General features: G+C 39.5%; 1 protein-coding gene and 1 pseudogene across 2 annotated transcripts in view; both read left to right on the top strand.

Moving 5' to 3' along the window:
* The window catches only part of CCDC126 (coiled-coil domain containing 126), a 42,116-nt gene that overhangs the window by 15,524 nt on the left and 11,267 nt on the right, over window positions 1-15,325 (top strand). The gene's annotated exons all lie outside the window — the stretch shown is intronic.
* Window positions 6,594-13,832, top strand: LOC135970185 (rRNA-processing protein FCF1 homolog pseudogene; annotated as a pseudogene).

The following is a 15,325-nucleotide window of genomic DNA, read 5'->3' as shown; positions in this document are numbered from 1 at the left end:
AAAAATGACCTCTTTGGACATAATACCAGTATCATATCTAGTTTATGTTTAAATTTTCCTGATTATCCCAATATAAGCCATCAATTGTATAGCATTTATTATTTCCTAAGAAGCAGGATTTGCCTATATATCTCCAGTATTGTTTATTGCTATTCTCCCTTCCACATTACTGGGTCCTGCTGTGTTTTAAGTTTCTTCTCATGACATGTTATTTCTTTCCTTTAAGACTTAAAAAGGAGAGAGAACAGATAGTATGGTTCTGTCTGGAACAATGTATATACATGAATGTGTGGGTATTTTCTCTATTTCAGTTTTGTTTGTTTAATTAAAAGTTATGGCTGGGCACAGTGGCTCACACCTGTAACCCCAGCATTTTGGGAGGCTGAGGTAGGCGGATTGCGTGAGTCCAGGAGTTTCAGACCAGCCTGGGCAACATGGTGAAACCATTTCTCTACAGAAAATACAAAAGTTAGAGGAACGTGGTGGCGCACACTTGTAGTTCCAACTACTTGGAAGGTTCAGGTGGGACAACTGCTTGAGCTTGGGAGGTTGAGGCTGCAGCGAGGCGTGATCACACACCACTGCACTTAAGCCTGGGTGACAGAATGAGACGCTGTCTCAAAAAAAAGTGATACATGCATGTATTTAAATAATCAAAGTATGTTATGATTCCTGTAATGAAAAAGGGCAGTTTTTTCCACTCACAAAAGTCCTCAAATTTCCTGTTCTTTAGAGCCACCCATTTTAAATTCTTTCATCTCATTTTTTTTTGGTGATTATTTCTGTATCTAAATAATTTGCCCTATGAGCTACTTTTAGATTTTTCAGTTTTAGGTGTTATCTGTTAACTTCTCACTATGCAAGGTGAGAGTTTAGCTTTCTTTCTCACCTAAAAATGCATTCCATCCACCCCCCAGGCTGTTGTCACATCCATATCCTTCTTGTCCTTTCATTTTCCCTTCATAATTTTGTTTAGAATAATATTCAGTATTTGTACTATTATGACCATTTTGATGGTATTCATTATTGAGCCATGTAAATGCATACCTCAGAGATACTGTGGATTCTGTTCCAATCCACACAATAAAGTGAATATCACAATAAGCAAGTCACACAGCTCTTTTGGTTTCCCAGTGCATATAAAGGTTAAGTTTATACTATACTGTAATCTCTTAAGTGTGCAGTAGCATTATGTCTTAAAAAACAATGTACATACCTTAATTAAAAATGCTTTATTGCTAAAATATGCCAACAATCATCTGAGCCTTCAGCAAGTCATACTCCTTTTGCTGGTGGAGGATCTTGCCTTGATGTCAAAGGTTGCTGACTGATCAGGGTGGTGGTTGCTGAAGGTTGGGGTGGCTGTGGCAATTTCATAAAATGAGACAATACTGAAGTTTGCCACATTGATGGACTCTTCTTTTCATGAAAGATTTTTTTTTTTTTTTTGTAGCATGGATTATTTGATAGCATTTTACCTGCAGTAAAACTTCTTTCAAAACTGGAGTCAATCCGCACAAATCCTACTGCTGCTTTACCAATAAATTTTACATAATATTCTAAATCCTTCGTTGTCATTTCAACAGTGTCCACAGCATCTTCACCAGTAGATTCCATCTCAAAAAACTACTTTCTTTCCTCTTCCATAAGAGCAGCTCCTCATCTGTTCAAGTCTTGTCATGAGATTACAGCAATTCAGTCTCATTTTAAGACTCCACTTCTAATTCTGCAGTTACTTCCTCCACTGAAGTCTTGAACCCCTCAAAGTCATCCATGAGTGTTGGAATCACCTTCTAATTCATTCATTCATTCTTGTAAATGTTGACAGTTTTACCTCCTTTCATGAATCATAAATATTATTAATGGCATCTAGAATAGTGAATCCTTTCCAGAAGGCTTTCAGTTTACTTTGTCCAGACCCATCAGCTCTGGCCTTATGAAATGTATTTCTTAAATAATAAGACTTAAAAGTCCAAATGACTCCTTTATCGATGGGCAGGAGAATGGATGTTGTGTTAGCAGCCATGGAAACATTAATCTCCTTGTACATCTTCTTCAGAGCTGTTGGGTGACTGGGCACATTGTCAAGGAGCAGTAATATTTTGAAAGGAATCATTTTTTTCTGAACAGTGGGTCTCAACAGTAGGTCTTAGTGGGCTTAAAATGTTCAGTAACTCATTCAGTAAACATATGTTGTCACCCAGGCTTTGTTGTTCCATTTATAGAGCACAGGCAGAATATATTTAGCATAATTCATAAGTGCTCTAGGATTTTCAACATGATAAATGAGCATTGGTTTCAACTGTAAGTCACCAGCTGCATTACCCCCTAAGAAGAAAGTCAGCCTGTCGTTTGAAGCTTTGAAGTCAGGCATTGACTTCTCCTCGCTAGCTATGAAAATCCTAGATGGCATCTTCTTCCTATATAAGACTATCTTGTCTACAGTGAAAATTTGTTGCTTAGCGCAGCCACCTTCATCAATTATCTTAGCTAGGTCTTCTAGATAACTTGCTGCAGGTTCTCCATTAGCACTTGCTGCTTCGCCTTGCACTTGAATCTTACGGAGATGGCTTTTTTCCTTAAACCTCAAAAGCAACCTCTGCTAGCTTCCAACTCTTCTTCTGCAGGTTCCTAACCTCTCTTAGCCTTCATAGAATGGAAGAGAGTTAGGGTCTTGCTCTGGATTAGGCTTTGGCTTAAGAGAATGTTGTGGCTGGTTTGATGTTTTATCCAGACCACTCAGACTTACTTCATTTCAGCAATAAAGCTGTTTTTCTTTCTTATTATTCATGTGTTCCCTGGAGTAGCACTTTTAATTCTCTTCAAGAACTTTTCCTTTGCAGTCACAGCTTCACTGTTTGGCACAAGGCCTAGCTTTCAGCCTGTCTCAGCTTTCAACATGCTTCCTCACTAAATTTAATCATTTCTGGCTTTTAAAGTGAGAGAAAAGGGACTCTTTCTTACACTTGAACACTCAGAAGCCATTGTAGGGTTACTAATTGGCCTAATTTCAATATTGTTATGTCTAAGGGAATAGGGAGGCCTGAAGAGAGGGAGAGAGACAGAGGAAAGACCAGTCGATGCAGCAGTCAGAACACAGGTAACATTTATGAATTAAGTCTGCTGTCTTATATAGGTACAATTCAAGGTGTCCCAAAACAGTTCCAATGTTAACATCAGCAATTGCTGATCAGATCACCATGGCAGATACAAGAATAATGAAAAAGTCTGAAATATGATGAGAATTACCAAAATGTGACAGAGACGCAAAGTGAGCAGATACTGTTAGAAAGATGGCACCAATAGACTTGCTCCATGCAGAGTTGCTGCAAACATTCAGTTGTAAAAACACAGTATCTGTAAAGTGAAGTGCAATAAAACAATGTATTTCTCTATTACATTATGGTTACTTTCCTATAAACTTTCACCCTAGAGTATAATAAGTATTGATTTTTGCTTCTTTGCCTAGTTTTCTACAGCATCCCCCTACAGTTGTTTAAATATTCTCCTAGCATATTCAGACACATTAGGCCTTTTAGCACTTCCTGTATATTGAAGAAGTCTTTCCCGATGCCTTCCAGTCAGCTCTGGCCTGGACTGTTTGCTCTCTATAGGATTGCAGCAGTGAATTGTTTTAAGATAACAATTTGTCATCATCTTGTAGATTTATTTTACTCCTCTATTATATTGGATCTCCTATTTTCTAGAATTTTTTAGCTTCCCCTTTATTGGTTATCCCCTGATTTTAAGGGACTAGATCTTCTGGTAGGTTCCTGAGAAAGATGCAGATAGGTAAAAGTTTTGAGTTCTTACATATCTTGAAAAGATCTTTTTTCCCTCAACCCTCATGCTTCATTGTAAGTTTGGCTGGGTACAGAATCCTAAGTTGGAAATAATTTTCCTTGAGATTTTAAAGGCTCTGCTCTGTTCTGTTTTACTCCTCATCCCCCTAGGTTCCAGTGTTCTTTTTGAGAAGCTGATGCTGTTCTTTATCCTTTTTATGTGACTTAATTTTTGGAAACTTGTAAGGTCTTTGTCCCACACCATTCTAAAATTTCTCAATGATGTGACTGGGTATGGGTGTTGGGCCCTCAGCAGGACATCCTGCAATTTATGTCATTCAATTCTGGGATATTTTCTTAATTTATTAATTTGATTTCTATGTTTTTCATTCACTCTTTCTGGCATTCTGTTATTCAGCTTTTGGGCTCTCTGGACTGTTGTCCTCCAGTTTTCCCTTATTTATCTTACTTTCCATTTCTATCTTTTTACTTCATTTTTTGAGATGATTTCCTTAGCTTAATTTCCAGATCTTTATGGAGTTTTTCATCTCATCTAATATTTTTAATTTCTAAGAGCTTTATTTTGGGCTGGGTACGGTGGCTCACACCTGTAATCTTAGCACTTTGGGAGGCTAGGCAGGTAAATCACTTGAGGTTAGGAGTTCGAGACCAGCCTGGCCAACATGGTGAAACCCCATCTCTACTAAAAATATGAAAATTAGCTGGACATGGTGGCAGACACCTGTAATCCCAGCTACTCAGGAGACTGAGGCAGGAGCATCACTTGAATCCAGGAGATGGAGATTGCAGTGAGCCGAGATTACACCACTGCATTCTAGTCTGGGGAGCAGAGTGAGACGCTGTCTCCAGAAAAAAAAAAAAAAGCTGTCTTTTGTTACATCTCTGAGGTTACCAATGGTAGCTTTTCTGAAGTGTTTTTATGTTTCTTCCAAATATATCTGGTGATCGTTTTTCTTTGTATTTGAGAAATGAGACACTAAAAGGTTGATGGCAAATGCTGAGCTTTTGTGTGGTATTCACTATAGGATGATCTGGCTGGGACATTTCCTTGGGTATATCCTTAATATTTACGATGACTTCTTATACCAACTACCTGCCGTTAGGCCTGCAGTAAGGGCACAGTGCTCCACAAGTCTGCCCTCACTTCAGAAACCAGACACTAGTTAGCGTATTGACAGGCCACTTTCACTTCTGACCAAGTGGTTACAAATTTGTGGGTTCCCATTACCTCCTCATGTTTGACAATTCACTAGATTGACCCATAAAACTCACTGAAAAGAATTATGCATTACTTTTGATATAAATACTTTATTTTCAATCTATGATTGTTTGAATTTGTGGATGCAGAACCCACAGATACAGAGGTCTAAGGGACATCAGCATCCATGGATTTTGGTATCCATGGTGGGTCCTAGAACCAATTCCCTACAGATACAGAGAGCCAAGTATACTTACTATTACAGTTTTACTATAGAAGAAGGATAGATACTAGAGCCAGCCAAAGGGAGATACGCATAGGACAAAGTCTGGGAGGGTACAAGATGCAGTTTCTGTTATCCTCTCTTCATAGAACCAGGACACATTACCTTCCTGGCATATCCAACACACATCAATGTGTGATAATATGCAGAATATTGCCCACTAGGAAAGCTCACCTGAACTCCAAAGTACAGTTTTATTGGGGTCTCATTATGTAGGCATGATTGAATTATTGCCTATGTGGTTGAACTTAATCTCCACCCTTCCTCCCCTCCCTGGAAGTCAGCTGAAAATCCCCAACTCTCTAATCAAATGGTCGTCCTTTCTGATATGGCCAGCTCCCCAACCCCCGATTCTGAGTCATCCCATTAACATAAAATATCTCGGGCCCCACTCTGAGTTGCCTCCTTAAGGTAAACTAACAGATGTGGTCCCAGGGGCCTACCATGACTAACAAAGACATTCGTCACTCAGGAAATTCCAGGCACTTAGTGGCTACCTCCCAAGAACTGGAGACAAAAGATCAGCTAAATTTTTTTTTTTTTTTTTTTTTTTTAAAATTTGAGACAGAGAATTGCTCTGTTGCCCAGGCTGGAGTGCAGTGGTGCAGTCTTGGCTCACTGCAACATCCACCTCCTGAATTCAAGTGACTCTCCTACCTCAGCCTCCCGAGAAGCTGGGACTATAGGCATGCACCACCGCGCCTGGCTAATTTTTATGTTTTTTAGTAGAGATGAGGTTTCACCATATTCAAGGTCAGGTTGGCCTTGAACTCCTGACCTCATGTGATCTACCTGCCTCCGCCTCCCAGAGTGTTGGGATTACAGGGGTGAGCCACCGTGCTTGGCCTAAATTTTTTATTACATGGTATCAATGTATTTTATTCCTTTGAGATGCTCTCTGATATCAGTATATTTAGGTCTCTCCTGTTGTGCTGGTCAGATACCCTGGAGAAGCACTTCCTATCTGTTGCTGGAGAGTATAGGCCTGTAAGTGTTCTGGGATCTGAGTGAGAGAAAAAGGCTGGGCAAGGAAGAGTGATCTCAGCACTCACTACTTTTATTTACTCTTCCAGTTTCCAGTGTAAACCCAGGCCCTCAACTGCTCTATCCCCTTAAGAAAATACGTCTCAGATCTCCTGCAGTGGGGGAGGTTTTGGAGTGGTGCACAGAATTTAAGGATGAAATTGCTTCATAGAAAATAGCTAATGCATGTTGGGCTTAATACCTACGGAGGTGATGGGTTGATAGGTGCAGCAAATCACCATCGTGCACGTTTACCTATGTAACAAACCTGCACATCCGAAGAAACAGGAGTGTGGTGTGACCATGGGGAAGCAAAAGAAAACAAGGAAGTATGCAACCATGAAGTGCATGCTTAGACTCAGAGATCAGAGGCTTAAAGAAAAGGATAGATTAAAACCTAAAAAGAAAGAAAAGAAGGATCCCAGCACATTAAAGGAAAGAGAAGTTCCCCAACACCCTTCCTGCTTATTTTTCCAATGTAATACACAGCTGGGCCCACCTTACTACATCCTCATTGATACCAACTTTATCAACTTTTCCTTAAAAGCGAAACTGGATTTAGTGCAGTCAGCGATGGACTGTCTGTATGCCAAGTGTATCCCTTGTATAACTGATTGTGTAATGGCTGAAATTGAGAAATTGGGGCAGAAGTATTGAGTGGCTCTAAGGATTGCCAAGGATCCAAGATTTGAACTGTGTACACACAAAGGAACCTATGCAAATGACTGCTTAGTACAGAGAGTAGCTCAGCATAAGTGTTACATTGTGGCCACAGTTGACCCTTAAGATTCCTGGAGTTCCTATCATGTACATTTTAACCGTAGATACAACATTGAATGGTTGCCAGATGATTATGAAGCCCCTCCATTCTAAATCTTACAAGACACAGTTCCTCTGCCTTTCTGCAACCAATGTTTTCTTGTTGCCAGTTCATTACACATGCAATAGCATGAATTATTATTCTGTTGACCTATTTGCTCTACTGTGAGCTGAGGAAGGTTACATATGCTCAACTCTTTTTTTTTTTTTTTTTTTTGAGATGAAGTTTTGCTCTTGTTGTCCAGGCTGGAGTGCAGTGGCACATTCTCAGCTCACTGCAGCCTCTGCCTCCCAGGTTCAGGCAGTTCTTCTGCCTCAGCCTCCCAAGTGGCTGGGATTGCAGGCTTGTGCCACTATGCCCAGCTGATTTTGTTTTTTTTGTTTGTTTGTTTGTTTGTTTTTTGGTGTTTTTAGTAGAGATAAAAACTTCTGTATTTTTAGTACAGAAAAATATGCCTTAGCCTCCCAAGGTGCTGGGATTGCAGGTGTGAGCCACTGTGCCTGGCCTGCTCACTTTTTGATGCTGTTTTGAAATTGATATTTTGTCTCATAAAAATTTTAGGCCAGGCATGGTGGCTCATGCCTGTGGTACAGCACTTTGAGAGGCCAAGGTGGGTGGATCACCTGAGGTCAGGAGTTTGCGACCAGCCACGACAACATGGCGAAACCCCATCTCTACTAAGAATACAAAGAAAGTTGGCCGGGTATGGCGTTGCTTGCCTATAGTCTCTGCTGCTGTGGAGGCTGAGGCAGGAGAGTCACTTGAACCCAGGAGGCAGAGGTTGCGGTGGGCCGAAGTTGTGCCACTGTATTCCAGCCTGGGTGACAGAGTGAGACTGTCTCAAAAAAAAAAAAAAAAAAAAAAATGATGGTCAAAGGGTTCAAAATCTCAGACAGGAAGAATATGTTTTATACTTTTTTGAGTTCTGTTGTACAGTATGGTGCATATACTTAATAATTGGGTATTATGGATTTCAAAATTGATGTTCTTATCACAGAAATATATTTGAAGTATTGGATATGTTAACTAGCTTGATTTAATTATTACATATTGTATCCACAATTTATGACATCACTTTGTAACCCATAAATTTATACAAGTATAAATTGTCAATTTACAACAAAAAATTTTTGTTGCATCTTTTTAGGAATAAAAAACCCCTGCACATCCTGCACATATATCCCAGAACTTTGTTCCTAGTCCATCTAGGTTTTTGGTCCTTTCTTTACCTCTGTTTTCAGTAGTACATGGTGTAAAATTTCTGGGACCTTTCGGGGTAGAATTCTATGGAGAAAACAGGATTGCTTCTTGGCTTTTCTTACTTCTCATTAAAGATTTAGCCTTTTCAGGTCTGCTAAGTCAGTTGACATTCAGCTCTGGAGTTTTGTTACTGTGGTTTCCTTTCTTGTTTGTTATCTTTAGCCTTGAGGATTTGTGCTTAAAAAGAGAAAAACACTTTACTGTTTTTGTGGGGTACCTGGAGTCACCTTAGGCTAAATGCCTGTGTTCACTTTACCATCTTTACCTGGGAATGCCCTGGACACATATTTTTCCTTTTTCCCTTTATGTTGATTTTCCTCAAGTAATGACGGTTAGTCTGGTCTCAGACTCCTGGCCTCATGTCATCCTCCCACCTCAGCCTCTCAAAGTGCTGGGGTTACAGGCGTGAGCCACTATAGCCAGCCAGATATTACAGAAATAGATAACATAAAGAAACAAGAGTAGAGAAGAGGTAATTTCAGTTAATTTGGTATATATCAACATTTGGCTATGTATTTTCTTAAAGGGCTATGTCATAACTATTTTCAGTTTTGTGGGTTGTATATGATGTCTGTTATAATAAACGAGCATGTCTATTTCCTAATAAAACTTTATTTTCAGAGATAAGTGGCCATTCAGCTGTAGTTTGCCAACCTGTGGTACATATGCACGCATATTCCAACACATTGCTTTATTTTGAACAAAAATGGCATTGTACTGTACATGTTGGTTTTGCAACTTACTTATTTTCACTAATTTACTGTAAATATACTTCCATTTTATACACATAGGTCTATTTTATCCTTTTTAATGACTTAATATTATTTCATTTCATTTTATTTTTTGAGACAGGATCTCACACTCTTGCCCAGGCAGGAGTATAGTGGTGTGATCATAGCTCAGTATAACCTCAAATTCCTGGGGTCAAGTGATCCACCTTAGCCACCCAAGTAGACTACAGGTGTGTGCCACCCTGCCGGGCTAATTTGTTGTTGTTGTTGTTGAGTCAGGATCTCACTGTGTTGCCCAGCATAGTCTCAAACTTCTGGAATCAAGCGATCCTCCCACCATGGCTTCCCAAAGTGCTGGGAGTACAGATGTGAGCCACTATGCCTGGCCTATTACCTCATTTTATAAATGTCTTTCTTTCACTTCTTTAATGATGAATAATTTGGTGCTAACCTTTTTTGTGTGTTTTATTTAGTGCTGTGGTGTATTTGTGTGTATGAAATATATGTGTGAGTGTGTATATGTATTTCACATTTGTGTGAATGTTTAAGAATAGATTACCTAATTATGGAATTTTGGGGTCAAGGATGTGCACACGTTAAATTTAATAGACATTTGTCAGATTGCCCTCCAGAATGGTTCTATCAATTTACATTCTTACTATACCACTTTCCCACCAGTGGGAAGATGACCATTTATATGCAGACTTTACCAATTCTATTTAATTTTAAATGACATTTAATTGTTTGCTTTTGGATTTATTTGCTTTCAGGGAGGTTAAAAGATTTTTTAAAATGTTTGTTGGCTATTTATATTTCTTGTACATATGAGAATGCGAATTATTTGAGTCACTTGACAATTTTTCTGCTGGGAAATTTGCTTATTTCTTATTTGACTGATTATAAAGATGCTAATGCTGTCATGTGTTACAGATGTTTTTCTTCTGATTTTCAGTTGCCTAATAACTGGGTATGCTGTTTTTAAATTTTATGTAGTAAAATATCATTTTTATGATTTAGTTTTGTGTTGAAAATTTTTTTCTCCATAACTTATATTCTGATGTATTATGCTTTTAGTTGTTTTTTGTTTGTTTTACATCTATATTTGTAATACAGTTGGGACTTCTGATGTAAGCGGTAAGATGCAGGTTCTTTTCTCCAGCTGGGTTAGCCAGTTATTCTAGTTTCATTATTTGAATTTTTTCCTTGGCTCCATTAATTTGAAATGGGAGTATAAGTTATAATAAGATTAGAATTCTACAATAACTGAAACCTTTAGCTATCTATAGAAACCATTTATCCATAGCCTTTCATTAGTATACAAAAAAGCTAGTCAATCAAAATTATTTATTGAATGGACCTCTTTTGAGCTGTTTATCCTATTTTTTCTAGTTGGTAAAATAAACATAAGCTAATATATTTTTTAATGGAAATTAAAAAATATTTATTTTAGGTTTGGGGGCACATGTGAAGGTTTGTTACATAGATAAACATGTGTCATGGGGGTTCATTGTACATATTATTATATCATCCAGGTACCGAGCTCGGTACCCAATAGTTATCTTTTCTGCTCCTCTCCCTCCTCCCACCCTCTCCACTCAAGTAGACCCAGTGTCTGTTGTTTACTTCTTTGTGTTCATAAGTTCTTATCATTTAGCTCCCACTTAGAAGTGAGAACATGCAGTATTTTGTTTTCTGTTTCTGCATTAGCTAATATTTTTTAAAAATGCTAGTCTACAATAAATTGTTACTATTTTGAAGGCTATGGACAGATTAATTCAACTTTATAATGACCTGTACATTTTGAACAGTAACGTGTGCTTTCTCTTTAATCTATAATCATTTCCATCTACCTTATATCTTTTCCTCCACATTCTTAGTCCTCTGTGATGGAATTTTGTTTTCTTCCTATGTAATATTCTCTCTGTTGGATTCTGTGATTTGCCTAGAACAGTGAATTGCGAATACTTGCTCCAGCTTCACACTGACTGCTCTGGAACACCTTGCAGTTGGTGCATGGTTTCCTACACCTGGTTCTGAATCTCCAGCAACACCAGTCCTTAACCACATCAGATTTTCCGACTGACCTTGCTTTCTTTTAAGGGTTTTGGCTTTCCTCTTTATCAGTGTAGCTGAACACTTTAAAAAATAGATGCCAGCCAGGTGCAGTGGCCCACGCCAGTAATCCCACCACTCTGGGGGACTGAGGCAGGAGGATCGCTTGAGGCCAGGAGTTCGAGACCAACTTGGGCAACATAGTAAGACCCTGGCTCTAAAAAAAAAAGGCCAGTTGCAGTGGCTCACCTGTAATCCCAGCACTTTAGGAGGCCCGGGTGGGTGGATCACTTGAGGTAGGCAGCAGGCACCTGTAGTCCCAGCTACTTGGGAGGCTGAAACACAAGAATTGCTTGAACCCAGGAGGTGGAGGTTACAGTGAGCTGAGATTGCACCACTGCACTCCAGCCTTGGTGACAGAGTGACTCTGTCTCAGAAAAAAAAAAAGACTCTACAAATATTTTAGGAGAATAATTTTTGATAAGGTCTTGCTCTGTCACACAGGCTGGAGTGCAGTGGCACGATCATGGCTCACTGTAGCCTCAACCTCCTGGGCTCAAGTGATCCTCCTGCTTCATCCTCCCTAGAAGCCAGGAATACAGGTGTGCACCACAACACACAGTCAGTTGTTTTTTTTTTAAGAGATGGGGTCTTGCTCTGTTGCCCAGGCTGAACTCAACCTCCTGGGCTCAAGCAGTCCTGCTTCGGACTCCCAAAGTTCTGGGATTACAGGTGTGAGCTACCATTCCCGGCCCGGAGAATAATTTAATGTTACTATTTAAATGTTCTTCAGAAAATAATAGTTTAAAAATTGCTCTTGCACACAAACCCAGCAAAAATTTTCCTTAGTAAAATGACCAAGATTAAAATTTATTTAATTCATTTAAAAAATATATACTTTATTATATAAGTAATGAATGTAAAACAGTGTTATAAGCATTTTCAGAAGCAGGCTATTGAAGATTATTTTTTATAGTTTGAAGAAAACCAGTTTTAAAAATTTCTTACACCAGGGACGTCTGGGAAAATGGAGATCCATCCTCATCTATGTTATCCATCTCTCCCCTGTTCTTTCCTTCCAAATGCAACTAAAAGCCTTGGACATTTTATATAAGACTCTGGAGGAGAAAAAGGCAGACAGTCTAGGGACCTCAGGAGACCAGGAATGACACAGTGGTATGTTCCCTGTGTGTATTTCACAGTTGAAGCTAAAGAAGTCAGCAACCTTGATAACTGCCAACAGGCGAAGACAGAAAAAGGCCCAACAAAAGCCTGTTCTCTCTAGCCAAGAAAAGGCAGCCTAGCAAGTCAGAAAACTTGTAGACAATAACAGCTCTCCTCTAGCCAAACATCACAGAAAAAAACTGTTGCTACACTACCAGCTACCTGATCAAGGGCCAAGTGGTAAGCCTAGACTTTTATCCTTGCGGGGCTACGGTGAGGCATACAACATTCCTGCCATGGAGGTGTTAGAGAAGGCAGTAGGTGCCGGAAATGTCACCCCTGCCAGCCAGGAGTGAGAACTGTCCCCACTGTACTCATGGGACCAGTGGAGACCACATGGAGAACCAGGACTTTACCTCCACATGGCAGTAATGAACTGTTCATCTCTCTTCCCTCTGGTATGATGTCGGGGGAAGCCTGCAGAGAGTCAGGACCCTCATTGTCCCCAGTGAGTATGAGGCCATCCCCACCACACTGTCAGTGGAGAATACATGGGGACCTGGAACTCCCATCTCCACCCAGCAGGAATGAGGAGCCCACCACCCTTGAGTATCATGGAAGCTGAATGGGGCACCTGGACTTCTGCCTCTGCCTGGCAGTAACAAGGTGGCACCCCTCCCCCGCCAGAGTTGTGTTAGAGAAAACCACCTAAAACAGGAGGTTTAAATAAGATCCAGAGTCTCATAATATGAAAATGTCCAAATTTCAAACACAAATCACTTATACTAAGAACAAGGAAGATCTCAGACTGATTGAAAAATGACAGTGACTGCTATGGTTTGAGTGTATGTGTCCCTCCAAAATTCCTATATTGAAACCTAATCTGTTGGAATTAGAAGGTGGAGTCTTTGGGAGATGATCATGTCATGAGGACTCTACCCTTGTGAATGGGATTAATGCCCTTTAAACAGAGGCTTCAGAGAGCTGCCTTGTCTCTTCCACCCCTCTGTCACGTCAGGACACCTAGAAGACACCATCTGTGAGGAACAGACCCTCAGCAGATACCAAATCTGCCGGCCCCTTGATAGTGTACTTTCCAGCCTCCAGAACTGTGAGAAATCAATTTCTATTAATTACCTAGTCTATGGTGTTTTGTGATGGCAACCTGAATAGGCTAAGACAAGGACATATTAGAATTATCTGAAAAAGATTTTAAAGCTGCTATGATAAAATTTCTTCAATAAGCATTTAATGAATATGAAGCAAATGAAAAAGACACCTTCAAAAACAAATAGTCTCAGGAGAAAAATAGAACATATAAACAAAAACCAAATGGAAATGTTAGAAGTGAAAAATATAATTAAAGTAACAAGTTCAGCAAATGGACTCAACAACAGAATGGAGGGGACAGAGGAAAGAATCAGTTAACTGGAAGATAGAACAATGTAATTACCCTATCCAAATAACAGGGAGAAAAACAGACAAAAATGAATAAAAAGAATAGAGCTTCCAGAACCTGTGGGACCATAACTAAAAATCTAACATTTGTGTCATTAGAATTTCAGGAGAGGAGAATGAGAGCAGAGCTGGAAAAGCAATCGAAGAAATACTGGCTGTAAAATTTCCATATTTGGCAAAAGACAGAGTCCTCAGATTTAAGAAGCAGAGCAAACCCCAAGTAGGATAAAACCATGCTAAGAACTTCATGCCAAGATAACGTAGTAATTAAAATTTGGAAAAAAAAAAAAAAAGGAAAGTGACCAGCAACCGGCCTTTACCTATGAGAGAAAGACAAGTTTTAAAATTTGTACATAAAAAGTTTACATATTGACTTATGTAGAATGCTCTATTTATCCAACTTACATATATATGACATTCCAACAATGGTGGAATACACGTTTTTCAAGAGTCCATGGAGGCAGGGCGTGGTGACTTACTCCTGTAATCCCAGCACTTTGGGAGGCCGAGGCAGGCAGATCATTTGGAGTCAGGAGGTCAAGACCAGCCTGGCAAAAAGGTGAAACCCCATCTCTACTAAAAATACAAAAATTAGCTGGTTGTGGTTGCGCACGCCTGTAATCCCAGTTACTCAGGAAGCTGAGGTATGAGAATTGCTTGAACTGGGGGGCAGAGGTTGCAGTGAGCTGAGATTGTGCCACTGCATTCCACCCTGGGTGACAGAGTGAGACTGTTTCAGTTAATCAGTCAATCAGTCAATCAATCAGTCAATTGTCCGTGAAGGCTGGGTGTGGTGGCTCACACCTGTAACCCTAGCACTTTGGGAGGCCAAGGTGGGCAGATTGCTTGAGAACAGGAGCTCTTAACTAGGGAGACTGAGGTGGGAGGATCCCTTGAGCCCAGGAGGTTGAGGCTGCAATGAGCCATGAGCATGCTGCTGCATTCCAGCCTAGGTGACAGAGCAAGACCCTATCTCAAAAAAAAAAAAAAAAAAAAAAAAAAAAGTCCACAGAATATTTACCAAAGTAGACCTTGTTCTGGGCCATAAAACAAGCCTCACAAACTTAAAAGAATTGAAGTCATACTGAGTATGTTCCCTGACCACAGTGTAGAAATCAATAATGGAAAGATAATAGGAAAATCTCTAATAGTTGGAAACTGGACAACATACTTCTGAATAATGAGTCAAAGAGGAAATCTCAAGGGAAATGAATACAAATGAAAATGCAACATAAAAAATTGTGGGACACAGCTAAAGCAGTGCTGAGAGGGAAATTTAGATTTATGCACTAAGTGCATAAATCAGAAAAGAGGAAAAGTCTCAAATCCATAATCTAAGCTATTAGAGAACCTAGAAAAAGAAAAGCAAACTAAATCCAAAGCAAGCAGAAAAAAGGAAATGGTGAAGATAAAAGCAGAAATCAATGAAGCTGAAAACAGAAAAACAGTAGAGAAAATCAATGAAACAAAGAGCTTGTCCTTTTAATAGGGTCAAAAAAAAAAAAAAAGGACAAACTTCTCATAAGACTGAAA

The sequence above is a fragment of the Macaca fascicularis genome, chromosome 3 (genome assembly GCF_037993035.2).
Source record: "Macaca fascicularis isolate 582-1 chromosome 3, T2T-MFA8v1.1".
Lineage (NCBI taxonomy): Eukaryota > Metazoa > Chordata > Mammalia > Primates > Cercopithecidae > Macaca > Macaca fascicularis.
The sequence above is the reverse complement of the archived record's forward strand: the minus strand, read 5'-3'. Positions and strand labels throughout refer to the sequence as shown.